Consider the following 14,748-nt stretch of genomic DNA (forward strand, 5'->3'; position numbering starts at 1 on the left):
TTTCCGGCGTTTGAGGTTCCTGCTCTTCCTCTTCGGTAAAGCAGCCATCTTTCTCGTTTGCCGCTCCCGGAAACAGGATGCCGACGACCTCCTCCAGGAATCGAGGGTCCGTACTCTCCGTTACGGGAGGCGCCCATGGACGAAGTTTGTTCGACACCATCTTGTAAGGGCGCCCCCAGGGATCGGAGCCGAGGCTGGCCAGAAGCTCGTCCCAGGCCCGCCTCTTCGCCTCCGTGATGGCTCGTTGCAGGGACCTCCGCGCCTCGCGGTAGTCGTCGTTCAGACGAGCCACCGTGGCTTCGTCCACCCGCCGCCTACGGCGGGATCTGGTGTACTGGAGTCGAGTGTACGAGCCATCTCCTCGGACCACCAGTACATCGCGCCGGCGCGGCGCGGAGCTCCGGACCGCGGCATATACGAATCGCAGATCGCGTGCATGTCGCGCCTCAGCCGTGTCGCTCCCGCTTCCGCGTCCTCATCGGTCGGGGATTCTTCCAAACAAGCGACGGCTATAGCGGCCGCCGCCATGAAGTTCTCCTCGCGGCGCATCACCGCCCATCGCAGGAATCTTCTTCTCCTTCCCGGTGGGTCGGTGGGCACGCGCGCACCCAACGAACGGTCGCCCATCGTGCTGCTAACCGCCACCTCCATCAAGATGTAGACGTGGTTCGAGAGCGTCTTCTCCGGGGACACCTCCCAACCGGAAACACGGCGGGATGTGAGGTCCACTATGGACTCGCCCCGCCACGCCACGCACGTGCTGGACGACCCCCGGTTTATAGGCCGGAGATCGAGTGCAGCCACCCAATCCTGCACGTCGCGCCCCCTTCCGTTGGGGAGCCCCATGCCGTTGAGTGGGCGTTGAAGTCGTCTCACGCAAGCCGCGAGTCCGTCCAGGAAAGAGACGTATTCGGTCCGGCTGATGTTGAGCGACACGTAGACAGCCACCACGGCCAGCCCCATTTCACGGCCATGAAGCCCCGTCCCCGCTCGATCACCGAGAAGGAGGGACTTCCCACGATCCCGGTCCAGAATATGGCGATCGAGCCGATCAGATCCCCAGCGCGCCGTGACGCATCGAGAATGCTGTACGGCTCGGCCACCGCTGCCAGGCCGACTCGCTCCTCCGCCAGGCTCTGGAACATTATGTCCTGAGCCTGGCGGGAGCGGTTAAGATTGCACTGCAGGAGTAGTTGTCCTCCTTCTCTTCTTCCGCTCACGTCGGGGAAGGCTCCGTCTCCATAGCCTCCTCCGGGCCGTTCCCCTCGCAGTCGGTGTGTCCGACTTCTTCGTCCTCTCTTCTGGCCTTCGTGGGGCCAGTTGACGGCGTTATCGGTTCCTTCCTCATCGGCGCGTGCCCACCGTCGTGCAACGGTCCTTGCTTCTTGTGCGGCCCTCTTTTTTACGGGCAGGCGGTTTGCATGGCGGTGACCCCATAAGGTGCGACGCAGGCAGTACCAGGTCCGCGTACACGGGACACTTAGGCACTCGCGCCGAGCAGTCCCTGGCGTGATGTCCTTCCGCCCCGCACCGGTAGCAGCGCTCCGACCGGTCGGCCGGCCGCAGTTCCGGCGCACGTGACCTGGCTCCATGCACCTGAAGCATTAGAGTTAGCACGCCGGGAGAGGAGACCCGATGCCTCGAGGAGTGGAGCGTATGACTCCCACGTCGACCAAGTCGGCGTGGCAGCCCCCGGCCTCAGCAACGGCGGCTGCCATCTCCTCCGGGGTGACCGAGTCCTCCAGTCCGGTCACTCTTAGCTCGGTCATCCTTCGTTGCACGGTTACCTTGGCGGGAAAGTCCTTCAGCGTGGCTGCCATCCGTTCGGCCAGTCGCGATGCTTTGCTCCCAGCGTCCTGGCCTGGAATCTCGAACAGCAGCGCCCGCGTGATCGCCCTCCTTGGTCTTAACTTCGTGATGTCGAGTTCGTACGACTCGTACGATCTCATCCCTGTACGTGGAACCCGAGCCATCCCTCACGGTGAGCGATACCGCGGCACACCGTGGGCGTCGGGCAAGGCCCGGCACTTTCTCGCTGCGCAGGTCTCGCCCACTAGCGTTACGTCTCTTTCCTGCCCCAAGGCCCCTGTTCGCAACGTCGACGATGGAGAAGAAGACGATGATACCCGTCCCTTGGTTCCCGAGTCCTTGGTCGGCGCATGGACCGCTGGAAGAGGTTGCGCTGTTGATTTTCTGTTCCTTCGCCTCGCCTCCCTCTTCCTCCTCCTATAATGGTAGTGAATCCTGCCTCGTCGGCCGACGGCTCCACGCTCGACCGTGAGGTGTCTCTCGCCGACCGCAATCATGCTTGTACGGTTCTTGTGGCGAACGAGGAAACTAATTTACCTTTCATTATGAAATAAACTACTGTTACTAACTATTCGTTTGCTGATTAAAACTAGGTAGTTAACAGGAATTATTCTATATTCTATATTCTTCCTATATTTTATAAATTAATTAAAGAACGGCGCTCAAGCTTTGTGATTGAGTGAAAGTTTAATTAAATACGAAATAAATAGACTGGGGGTGAGACACTTTTCGGTCCCAAGCATAATTAATTTACGATAAGATTCGTGAACGATTTTCGAGAAATTTTCAAGGAGAAAGGGAATATTGATTATTGTTGGAACTTATCGTGGTATAAAATCATTACCAATTTTCTATAAAAGCCTATATTTTCATAAGAACCCATCTAATCCACTTTTTCCTTCAGACTAATCAAGTCAGTTGAATTCAAGCCGTTTAAGTTCGAATAATTTGATTTCAACAGAATAACTAATGGAAAATAAGAAGATAGTTCGTGGGAACGCAGTTTTTTCGCGATATTTCTTTTCCAGAAATGTCTACAGAATCCGACATTGTATAATGTGGTATATGATGTAGTATAAATATGGAGTTTATGCTGCATAAAGAACTTTTAGTAAAACTGTAAAAGTAGCGGATATGAAATTTATGAATTTGCTCTGTTTTAAACTTTGTTGCCAATTTACAACTATTTGGAATAACAAAATATATTTTATACTGATATATCGAAGAAAAAGTCGTGCATCTTTACAAAAATTACATACAGTAATGCTGCTTCCGAATTCGTGTTTAGGACGCGACACTTTACAAGGTTTACCGAATTGTATCGCAAGACTGAAAAATGTTTTGTAAGACAGTGTAATACGTCTAAAGTAAAAAATTTTGGCATATAAGCAATAAGTTAACAAAAGTATACAATTAACTTTTGTTAGTAGCAAGTGATACAATTGACCTGCATCATAATCTAGCATATGTGTATTTTGAACATTTTGATAATGTTTCAGTTCGAAAAAGGACAATCTTTATATCATTCAATCACAAAAATTGGACATGTAGATTACGGGCATTTTATAAAAAGTAGTGTATCTCGAAAATATTTTACACAAATATTTGGAAATATGTATATTAATAGTTTCCACTTACGTTTATCAGTTGGATTGACACTAGCTGAACTTCGACACTTTTTGTATGTTACTGAAATCCACTGAAACAGCGATATTCAAAATATGACAGTTTTAAATTTATTGACACAAACATGTTTACGGAACAACTGGTAATAACACGTTTTTATTTAATGCAATATAGATTCATTTGAATTAAGAAGATAGACATAACACTACCGTAATGAAAGAACATTCTTCAATCGTAATTGATCCTACGACGTTCTCATAATGATAACTTAGAAATCATGTTTTTCGAGTTGTCATTTTTAGAACAAGCACATTCCTTTCACAATTTCGAAACAATTTACAGACACTTAGATTTTCAATAAAGTTCCTCAAATTTAAAATTTTTCACAAGGATTGAAAATCACAATTTAACGGTTGAACACAAGCACGTGACAAGTCGCGTAATAAGGTTGACCACAATACGCCAATATCGAATGATGATTGAACAGAAAATGATGAACAGAATATGTGGCTTCTTACCCGATATGTATACGTGTTTTCGATCGCGTATGCCTAGATTCTTAAGGTTGCCCCCTCCAATGATAGCGTTCGTTCAAGGTCTAAAGGAATCCCACAGTCGCAATGAGAAAGTCTGACAACAAATGGAATAAACATTGGCGTCAGGTGTTCGCGAATTCAACGGAAACATTTCTTCTTCTCTCAGTGTCTCATTGAAATGAAAGATGTGTAATTATATATTTACGTTAGGGCACGCCTCAACGATTTTGACGACTCTGAAATATGTTGTCAAGATTTTTTATTATTGCAATGTAATCTACTGATCATGAAAAGTTTTAAAAGAACCATGAGTCGCTAATGACCCTTTCACTGGGAAAAAGATGTAATATCGTGATGTAATATGTTTACAAAACGTGGACAATAGAGATGTTAATCAGACAGAAAAGACGATTGTGGCTTAACTTGAACTATTCATACCAAACGTATAGAACACAGCGCAATCCACACTCTCTCGGCAACGCCACTCGCAACCTCCGTTTCCGCTCGACTCGCACTCGGCTCCTCGACTCGCACTCTCTGCTTTTCGACTCGCGCTCTGTTTCTCGACTCGCACTCTGTTTCTCGACTGACCCTTTCTGGCCGTTGTCGCATTCTGTTGTCCTTTTCCTAGGCCCACCGCACACGTGTTCCGCAGACGCTCGTGGCCAGGGTCACGTAGGTCTTTTCCACGAAACTATGCACTTGAAAAGACCGATGACACATTGATGGGCCCGACGGCGCCTCGGCTCTCGCGACACTGTTCATAGTTCGTCCGATATTTCCCAGGCCTTTCGTCCACGATACTACAAAGATGTTAAGGTTTTAACAATTCCCAAACTGATTTCATTCACGATATATTTATATTTACATTTATATGTTTGTATCTATATTTGTGTTATTATTGAAGCAGCAGAAAATTACAGATATATTAGAATACAGTTAGAATATAGAATGGAAGATATTTACGTGCCAAAAAGGTCTCGGACAATACAAATTTCTGCGATTAAGTTAACAATTTGGTGATCAAGAATTATTGCGACATTCAAATTCATATTAAAGATCAAATCGCCCCCAAATTCCTAAAGAAGAACAGGTTAATTATTATTTTTAAGGAAACTTACAATTTTATAAAAAATTCGTAGCGTTACAGCACTACAAATTGTTAGGTTATTGGACTAAATTCTTATCATTGGATGCTACTTAAGTCGTAACTACATATGTTTCCGGTACCGTTTGATAAATGCAGTAGCATTCTCAATCAACAAATGCGAAGATTTGGACTTGTGAAAAAGCATATGCAATAATTTGAAAGATATAATCAAGAATGGTGAAGAATTATATGTCTACATCGATAACAAGAGTATTGCATTTACGACTTTTACGTTCACGATTTCATAACAAATTATGCGAGGTTAGAGATGGATCACCTAGTTCAGGAGATTCGACACCACTGGACTTCTTTCTTTGCAGAGTAAAAGATACCGTATATAGTTCGATTTGATAATTTACATCCGTTGAACAGTAATGTCAAATCCAGCATACTTTCCGCCGTTACAATGAAAAATAAATATATACAAAAAGAAAAAAATTCAAAGATTTTATAGCATTTTACTTACGGTTACGGATATCTACCAGCGTAATTATTGGTAGAAATTTGATATTCCAGTGGAATATGCCGAATTAAACATCTTTCTTGCTATCTGAAATTATACGTAATTTTAGAAGGAAATTTGACCGGAGTAAGAAGTGCAAGTTCGGTACTATTGATAAAAAAAGAACGAAAGAAAACAAAGAAAAAAAGAAACAAAGAAAGGAAAATACTCAATATGTGTATAATTATAGATTTGCAGTATTAATCTATATAAATGTTACTTTTTTGTATCTGACTGCAGAATGTAAATACATTGTGAATTGAAGAGTTATTGAAACTACAACTTATTTTTCGGGAGAAAAAGTCATTTGCGATCTCTTGTTCCCTCTGATAAGTAGTAAAATAAAGAATTTTGCAAATAAAAAAATTTGACCTCGAAAATCACGCTTGAGATCAATTTTGCGCGGAATTTTTTTGACAAATGCTTTTGTCCTTTAGCATTTATTCTTTTAGCGTCCCGTAGATGTTACCACCACACAGCTTCAATAATTAGAAAATGATAAATTACTGGCATACAGGATAGGTTAGATTATCATCCGGCTGTAGTGAGATGGTCCGTAGCGCTAGCATGAATTAATTTTTATTTCATTCGATCTTGCAAGTATATCGTAAATTCGATTATCACGATTTATTATTATTTATTACTACCGAATATACTTTTGTGTATAACTTGAAAAGAACGTACGTGGTTATCGATAGGTTGCATGTTAGAGACACGTATATATTTTGTATACATTATTTTGACCTATAGGAGATCAAAATATAACGCAACAGTCGATATATCAATGTATATGTCCAAAATTATTCCACACTAGCGTTTCCGGATACTATTTTGACTCAACCCACAACCCATTATTTATTTTTTATTTATAAATACCAAAAATGGTTATCTCTCTTATCAATGAGTTAAGTTTATATTAGACTATATAAAGATACGATCGCTTACTACAGAATAAAATGCAATCGTAACGTAAATTTTATTGAAAGTTTTTGTGCATATCTCGGAAACTAAAGCTGAGTGGCGGTAACAGGTATAGGGGAAAGTTGTGCAGAATAATGGCCGTGACAACATATTTGTAAGTCATAAAAATGAGGCGTGACCTGACGTAAATAATCACCGAACTACGTATATCAAATTAAATTATCGATTTCTAAAACCATGAAAGGAATCACTTAATTTTCATTCGTTAATAAATGATTACATACATCATTCTTAGCAATAGCGATTTTAGTTGTGAATGTCGCGTCTCACATTCTAATTATTAGAATGCGTCATTACCTATCATAGGAGGTCGTTGGAGCTTTTGAATTGACTGAATGTGGAAAAGAGAATTCGAGGGAAATTACGTTATGGTACGGATAGCCAATGAAAATTAAATCGGCGAATTTGTCCATACACGGATTTGCTTGATGTTACGTAGAAATGTAGATGCACGTGGCAAAAATGTATCTTTATATATATGTCGGAGATGAAAGGACATCGGAGCCTTCCCTTTGGAACTTCGGGAAAATCCCTTAACACCGTAATCTAGATTCTATCATAAGTATAATTAAATAATTGTCGTCATACGATTCGATTGTATTTGTTCGAGATTTGTGATAATGAGCTTGGGCTCGAGGCGACAACCAGTCGTCGAAAGTAGCCGCGGTCACGAGATGAACGCTTTGTTTAACAAAGGTATGGAGCAATTCTATAGCTCTCCTTAAAAGAAATATTTGTAGCGGCACGCGACAGTAAACATTCCAACGGTTTCTGTCCCGTGGCTCGCCACATGCAGACCCTATTCTTCGAGTAAGATGATTGCCAGATGTCGATGCGTCTCCGCAGTACATGTACACTAGCCTGAGGGCCCGTTATAAATCTTAAGATTTAGTTGACTAAAGTCCTTCAGACAGACAAACAATCTTTCTCCCAGCTACGAGAAGATAGGAGAGACCTATTTTTCAACGAACGGCGTCTCCCGCTAGCAACTTTCCCTCGAGGGCGGCTAGCACCTTTTTCTAACCACCGATATGGAGATTGACCAATTAGCAGCAACGCCAATTTTCCTCGCCTTCTGAACGAAGGCTATCCTCGACGAATCCGATGATTTCATGTCCTCAGACACACCCCATCATAGTTTTCCTCTGCAGCATCATCGCGACGGAAATTCATTCTCTTGTGAGATCGTATTAGCGAGTTACTTAGCTTCTTTACGCTCGGTGGATATTCTACGTTTTAACAAAGAGTTAGTTTAGTTATACTTCCACCGTAGCCAAGCAAGTTGTTACGACCGTTCGCGGAGAGACGCGGTCGCGAGGAAAACGCGTCAGCGAGAGGCGTAACTTCTCGCTACGATTCGGTGAATCGACGCCGCGAAGTAGTCGTTCCCCTGTTTCGGTTAAGATAACAGGTGGTTAAATGAATATGACACAGCAGTAAGTTATATTTCACCGTTTATTCCAACAACTTATATCGAAGACAGTTACGCTGGTGCGTATGTACGAGATGAATGAGTGACTGATCTGCGGGTGTGTATACCCGGTGGAAGGATGTTGATCGTTCGAAGGATGCAAAAACAGTACTGTCTTGGGAGACGATGCTGTCTCGGAGGAAAGCTAAGGATGGGTGTGTCTAGCGCACGGGACCATCGGATTTGTTGGTGCCGATGTTATTTAGGAGAGTGAGGGAATAGGCTTCGTTTTTAATTGGTTAAACGAAGGGTCTTAACCGCCCTCGAGAGAAAGTGGTTAGTGGGAGGAAAGTTGCAGCGTACGTGAGAAAAACTAACTTTCCCTTGTCCAGTTGGGGTAGACAATAGTCCTTAGAAATTCTTCGGAAACAGACGTTTGGTTTGAAGGACCTTTTCTAGGAAATCTATGAGATTTATGGAAGGTACTTGAAACTATGGAGGATACGCTGCGAGTATCCGAAGACATCTGGTTGCCATATTGCCCGCGGTGTGTGGCCTCGGCTAGGTAGAGTGTTACGCGACGTAACACAAGTCGAGTACGATTTGGACTTTGGAAGAAAGCGCATCCTGTTATCCCGTTGACCGCGGATTCGTTATTGAACCTAGGATCATTGTCATTAGCTTCCCGAGTATCTAAGTACCACGGTTACTTGTCAAGTTCTGTAATAATCGCATTTGCACTAGTCATTGTCTTCTCTATTGCATAACGACAATGTGTAATTCAAATGAAGATTCGTTTCACGCCCCTAACCCTAATTCTAATGCAAACCCGACATATATATAGAGTTATTTATATTATTTAATGAACTTTCGGTTTGGTTCGGGGCGAGGGTAACACGCGGAAGGAGTGCTCTGCGGAAAAAGTGAAGTGTGAAGGGAAAAAGGAGAAGGAAACACAAATTGACACGAAGAAGGGAAAATAAAGGGTGAGAATACCAAGAGAAAGTAAAAGAAAAGAGAAAAGAAGACAGGAACGAGAGAGAGAGATTCAAATAAGAAAAACTAGAAAAGAAGAGGTTAGGAAGTCAGAAGCGCTGCAAAAAAAGTAAGTAGGGAAACGACAGATGGCGACAAACAGAGGAAGACATAGGAACGCGGGTAATGCGGGAGATAAGGCAGATTTCAAAAATATATTGAATAAATACAGCTTGTCAGAAAAAGAGACACCAACCAGGGAGACAGGAATGGAGGTAATGATTGAAAAAATGGGGAATATGGAAAGAGGATTCGAGATAACGATAAAAGAAATAAAAGGTATATTCGAAAAGCAAGTGGAGGAGATGAAGAGGGAAATGAAAGAGGAAAGGGAAAGAAGGGGAAGAGAGAGAGAGTCAGAGAGAAAGAAGAGTGGGAAACGGAAAAGAAAGAACTATTGGGCAGAATCAGAAGAATCGAGGAGGAGAAGGACAGGGCAGGGAGAGAAAAAAGAAGAAGGAACATAGTAATCAAAGGAGTAGACTGGAACGAAGGAAGCAATGAAGAGACAGTAAAGGAGTTCATAAACGAAAAAATGGGGATAGGGGCAGAAGTAGAAAGAACACATATGATAAGGGTGGGGGACAAAAACACAATAGTAGTGGCGACGATGAAATCAACTGAGGAAAAAATAAGGATAATGAAGGAGAAAAGCAAATTGGAAAAGGGGTATACATAGATGACGACCTGACAAGAAAAGAAATGGAGGTACAGCAACATATAAGAGGGGTAGCCAGAGAAAGAAGGGAAAAGGGCGAATATGCAAAGATTGGATATAAGAAACTAAATATAGAAAACAGATGGTACAGGTGGAACGAAAATGAAGAGAGGCTGGAGGAAGAAAGAAAGAGAGGGGACGAAAAATGAAAAAAGGGGAAAATGGGGGACTACAAAGGGGAAGAAAATGTGCTTCTGGAATGTAGCAAGGTTAATAAGTAAGGACAAGGAGGTGTGGGAATATTTGAGGACATTCGACGTGATCGGACTCACGGAAACATGGATAGAGGAGGACAATTGGGAAAAATTAAAATATAGACTACCCAAAGAATTCGACTGGAAATGTAGGGCAGTAATGAGAGTAAGGAAAAAAGGAAGAGCAAAGGGGGGAATAATAACGGGTATAAATAAGGAACTGAGAGAAATAGAATACAAAGAAATAAGTGATAATATAGTGGAAAGAAAAATAGTATACAATGATAACATACGTATAGGGTTCGTATAGGGTAATGGTGGTTTATAATCAAGACACAAAAGGGACATGGAAAGAAATAGAGGAAAGAGTAGACGGAAGAGAAGAGGAAGTCATCGGCGGAAACTGGAACGCAAGAACGTGAGAAGAGGGAGGAAAGGAAAAGGGAAAGAAAAGAAAGAAAAAAACAGATGATCAAAAGACAAGACAATAAACATGGAAGGAAGAATACTGCTAAAATATCTGGAAGAGAAAGGCTGGACGATAATCGATGGCAGACATAAAGAAGTGGAGGAGTGGACCTGTATTGGGGAGAGAGGAAACTCAGTAATAGACTATGTGATTGGCAATCAGGAGGCGACAGAAGAAATAATTGACATGAAAGTAGGAAAAAGAACAGAGTCAGACCACATGCCGTTAGAAATAGAAATAGGGGGGCAGGAACTACAAATAAATGAGGAAAAAGAAGAAAAGAAGGAGAAAGGGGAATGGACAAACGAAAGTGTGGAAAAATACTTGGAGGAATGTAAAGACTGGACCTGCAATGGAAGAATAGTAGAGAAATGTGGACAGAAATCAAAAAGAAGATAAACGAAGCAATGTCAAAGAAGAAAGTGAAGATAAGGAAATGGGACATGGGAGAGAAAACGTGGTACGACAAGGAGTGGAAAGATAGGAAAAGAGAGATGAGAAGGAAGATGACAAAGATTATGAAAGGAAAATGCAGCAGAGAAGCGCTCATAGAGGAAAAAAGGCATTCCAACAGTAGTGCAAACAAAAAAAGGAAAGACACGAAGAAGAAGAAACGGAGAAAATAGATCAAACGGAGAAAGAAGATCAAAACAGAACAAGAAGTGTGGAAATACATAAATAAATATAGAAGAAGAAGAGAGGGTACAGATGAAGATATAAGCGAAGAAGAGTGGAAAAATCACTTTATGGAAATTTTAGAAGGAACAGAGCGCGAAGAGGGCAGAAAAACGGAGGGGCATAAAGCGGAAGAGAAAATAATGGAGGAGAGAGAAGATAATATACAGAAGGAAGAGGTGATCTATCGGATAAGAAACTTGAAGGAAAAGAAAGCAATGGGGGAAGATAAGTTAGAAAATGAGGTATGGAAGTATGAGCCGAAAGAAGTGGAGGAGGCGTTATAGGAATTGTTAAGGAAAATATAGAATGGGGAGGGGATACCAGGAGGAAAAAGGAGTAATATGTCCGATATACAAGAAGGGGGACAAGAGAGTAGCGAAGAGTTACAGAGGAGTAACATTAATGGACACAGCGTACAAGATCTATGCAGGGATACTCGACGAACGGCTGAAGGCACAGATTGAAAACAAACTGGAAGAGAGCCAATTCGGATTTAGAAAAGGAAGAGGAGTGACCAACGCGGTATCTGTGATAAACCATATCATAGACAAACAGTTGAGTAGAGAAAAAGGGAAACTATATGTCTGCTTTGCGGATTTAAGAGCGGCGTTCGACAGGCTAAACAGAGAGAAATTGGAGGAAAAAATGAGAAAAATGGGGATTAACGAAAAACTAACCCGAAGGATTAAAGAGATATACGCAGAAACAAAGAATGTAGTGAGAATCAAGAACCACAACACAAAAGAATTTTGTACAGTGAGGGGAGTCAAACAAGGGTGCCTGTTGAACCCGACGTTATTCAACATCTACGTGGCAGGGCTGGAAGAAGAACTAAGGAAAGGACAAGCCAGGGGCATAGTGGTAGGAGAAAGAAGGTATGGTCACTGATATATGCAGACGATATTGTGCTGATGGCCGATAGAGATGAAGAGCTAAAGGAAATGCTAAAGAGATTCACAAAATTTTTAAAGGAAGCCGAATTAGAACTGAGCACGAAAAAGACAAAGATAGTAGTTTTAGAAAAAAGAAGGAACAAAAGGAGACAAAGAAAATAAAAATGGGGAGAGCAAGAATTAGAAGAAGTGGACGAGATAAGATAACTAGGGTACATACTACAGAAAAACGGAAGTGATGAGAAATACATACAAGACAGGAAAAAGAGAGCAACAATGGCAATGAAGAAAACATGGACCGTGGGAGAAAGAATATTAAAACAGGATTACAAGAAGAGAATGAGGATGTTTGGAGCACTGGTAAAGAGCGTGGCGCTGTTTGGAGCAGAGGTATGGGGCTGGAACATGGAAGAAAGACTGGATAGAATACAAAGAAGATATGCGAAATGGATATGATGGTTTAGTTATGACAACACCAAATTATATATTGATAGAAGAATGCAAGCTAATAGAAATCAGAGAAAAAGCATTAAAAAGAACAGCAAGGTATGAAGAGAAGGCCTTAGAATCAAAAAAGGAACTAGTAAAGGAGTGTATAAAGGAAAGAGAGAGAAACTGAGGAAATGGCCAAGAAGGGAAAAGAACAAGAAAGAGAAAGAAGGGACTGGAAGAGGTGAGAAATGGAGGGACGCAGATAGAAGCAATAGAAGAGCAGGAAAGGATGACAGCAGACCAAATTATAAAAGAAAGAAGAAAGAGAGAAGCAGAAGAGAGGGGGGAAAGGATAAGGGAATCCAGATATAACATACATTACAGAAATATCGTCAAAGACGAATTACCAAAGTACTTAGAAGGGAGGATGAAGTCGAAGGACAGAAGAATATTAGCAAGATTCAGATGTGGAAACGTGACCAAAGTAAGGGAATACTGGAAAGAAGAGGGAGAAAAAAGATGCAGACTATGTAAAAGGAAAGAAGAAGACCTGAGACATGTAATAGAAGAATGTGAAATAACGGGAGGATCAGAGGATATAAAAAAAAAAAACACTAAATGAGACTGGAGAAGGTCTAACAGAACTAAAAGCAATAATAGAAAGAAGAAGGGCAATACAAGACGAGGAGGAACGACAGGCAGGAAGCACAGCAAGGAGGCAAGAGCCCAAAGTTGCAATAGTTTTTTAGTCATTAGTTTTTAGTTTTTAGTTTTTTTAGTTTTAGTTTTTAGAGATACAATAATTAAGTGGGATAAAATAATTAAGGGAGTGCAATATAATAGAGTGGATAAGAGGTGAGGATATATAAGAAGCGAAATAGGTATGTGGTAAGAGATGTAAAACCGAAAGTTTGTCCAAAGCCGAAAGGCACGGACTAAGCAATAATAAATAAAATAATAATATATTATTTAATACTATCAATTATTTATCATATTTTTATTCATTTTTCTGAAAAAATAAAAATTCAAACCGGTGGAGCAACGGATGGTTCATAGTTAGAGATTAAAAGTAACCAGAAACAAAACATTTCATCTCAAAGTACAGCATCTTAATATCGTAATCTATTTCAGAATTACAGTTTTATAAAGAAATCAATTTAACGGTCAAATCCATCACTATATATTTTCATTCGAATCATTCTCATCCGAATTCTTTTTTTCCAATTTTCATTAGATTCTCGATAAATCCAACGAACCAGTTCTATTTAATATTTACGTTAATAACTTCTTCCTTTTTCTCCAATTAGCGCCATTCCATACGTATGCTGTGCTTTTCTCCTAGAAAGATTTAAACCAAAGGTTATGCGTCGAAATTCCACGTACTACGCGTTGATTACTTTCGCAAGCCGTTTTCGTGAGTTAAACGAAAGATGAAAATGACACGTCCATAAACGAGGATGACGTCAGCTGTGAGGGTCGAAGCATCAAAAAGCGACAGAGAATGGTGCAGCGGGTTTTCCTCGTCGTCGAATAACTCGGTTAATTACTCAGAGCGATTCTGACCCGTCTGTGTCCGATAAATCTGATTTGCTCCAGCGACTCGGTCAATCGCTTTCTCGCACGAATGCTTTTTAGGCACGTCGGTATTTCTGCCAGTAATGGCGACACCTAAACCGAGGGACGATTACCTTTGTTTCGAATTTTCAAATCGAGTCGCCCATTCCCATTGCGAATCACAATCGATAGATTCCACGTTATTTCATTTACTTTCAAATTTTTACTTGTTTTTTTCTTATTTTATCTGTTTCTATTCTCTCTTTTATTTCGTTTCTGATCATGATAGCGTATTATTACGAGATAGGGAAAATGGAATTTCTGTTAGATGACTTTTTTTTATCGAAAAAGTAGGTTTTTAAATTCTTTATTTCATAATAATAAATCATATTCGTGACACATATTGTATGACAGTTAGATCATTTTCGATCTAACTCATTACACTCTCTAAATTATAAAAACTTTTTGAAGAAACGGCAGCATGAACGTATTAGAAAAGCTTTGAATGTCATAGGAAGATTAAATTGTTTCTTCTTGGCACTACATTATCTTTTTCAAAATGTTTTGTACCCCATCCTGTATATTTTAACAATACACTGCTATTTTGTAACTTTATTGATAATTACATAATCGTTATCACGTTTGAAGCGAAACGATGGATCAATATTTTCCGGCCAGTAAGGATCGACAGTCCTCTTGTTTCCCCTCTGATTCCAACAATTCTATACACATTATACAAACTGTTTAGATCATTATTATC

General features: G+C 41.3%; 2 pseudogenes; both read left to right on the forward strand.

Annotated features, from left to right (window-relative positions):
- Positions 1 to 9,259: 9,259 nt before the first annotated feature.
- LOC117212566 lies at positions 9,260 to 9,729 on the forward strand (annotated as a pseudogene).
- A 2,566-nt stretch (positions 9,730 to 12,295) lies between these two features.
- LOC117212569 lies at positions 12,296 to 13,216 on the forward strand (annotated as a pseudogene).
- The last annotated feature ends 1,532 nt before the right edge of the window (positions 13,217 to 14,748 follow it).

This window comes from Bombus bifarius, unplaced genomic scaffold (assembly GCF_011952205.1).
Source record: "Bombus bifarius isolate JDL3187 unplaced genomic scaffold, Bbif_JDL3187 scf7180000008323, whole genome shotgun sequence".
NCBI lineage: Eukaryota > Metazoa > Arthropoda > Insecta > Hymenoptera > Apidae > Bombus > Bombus bifarius.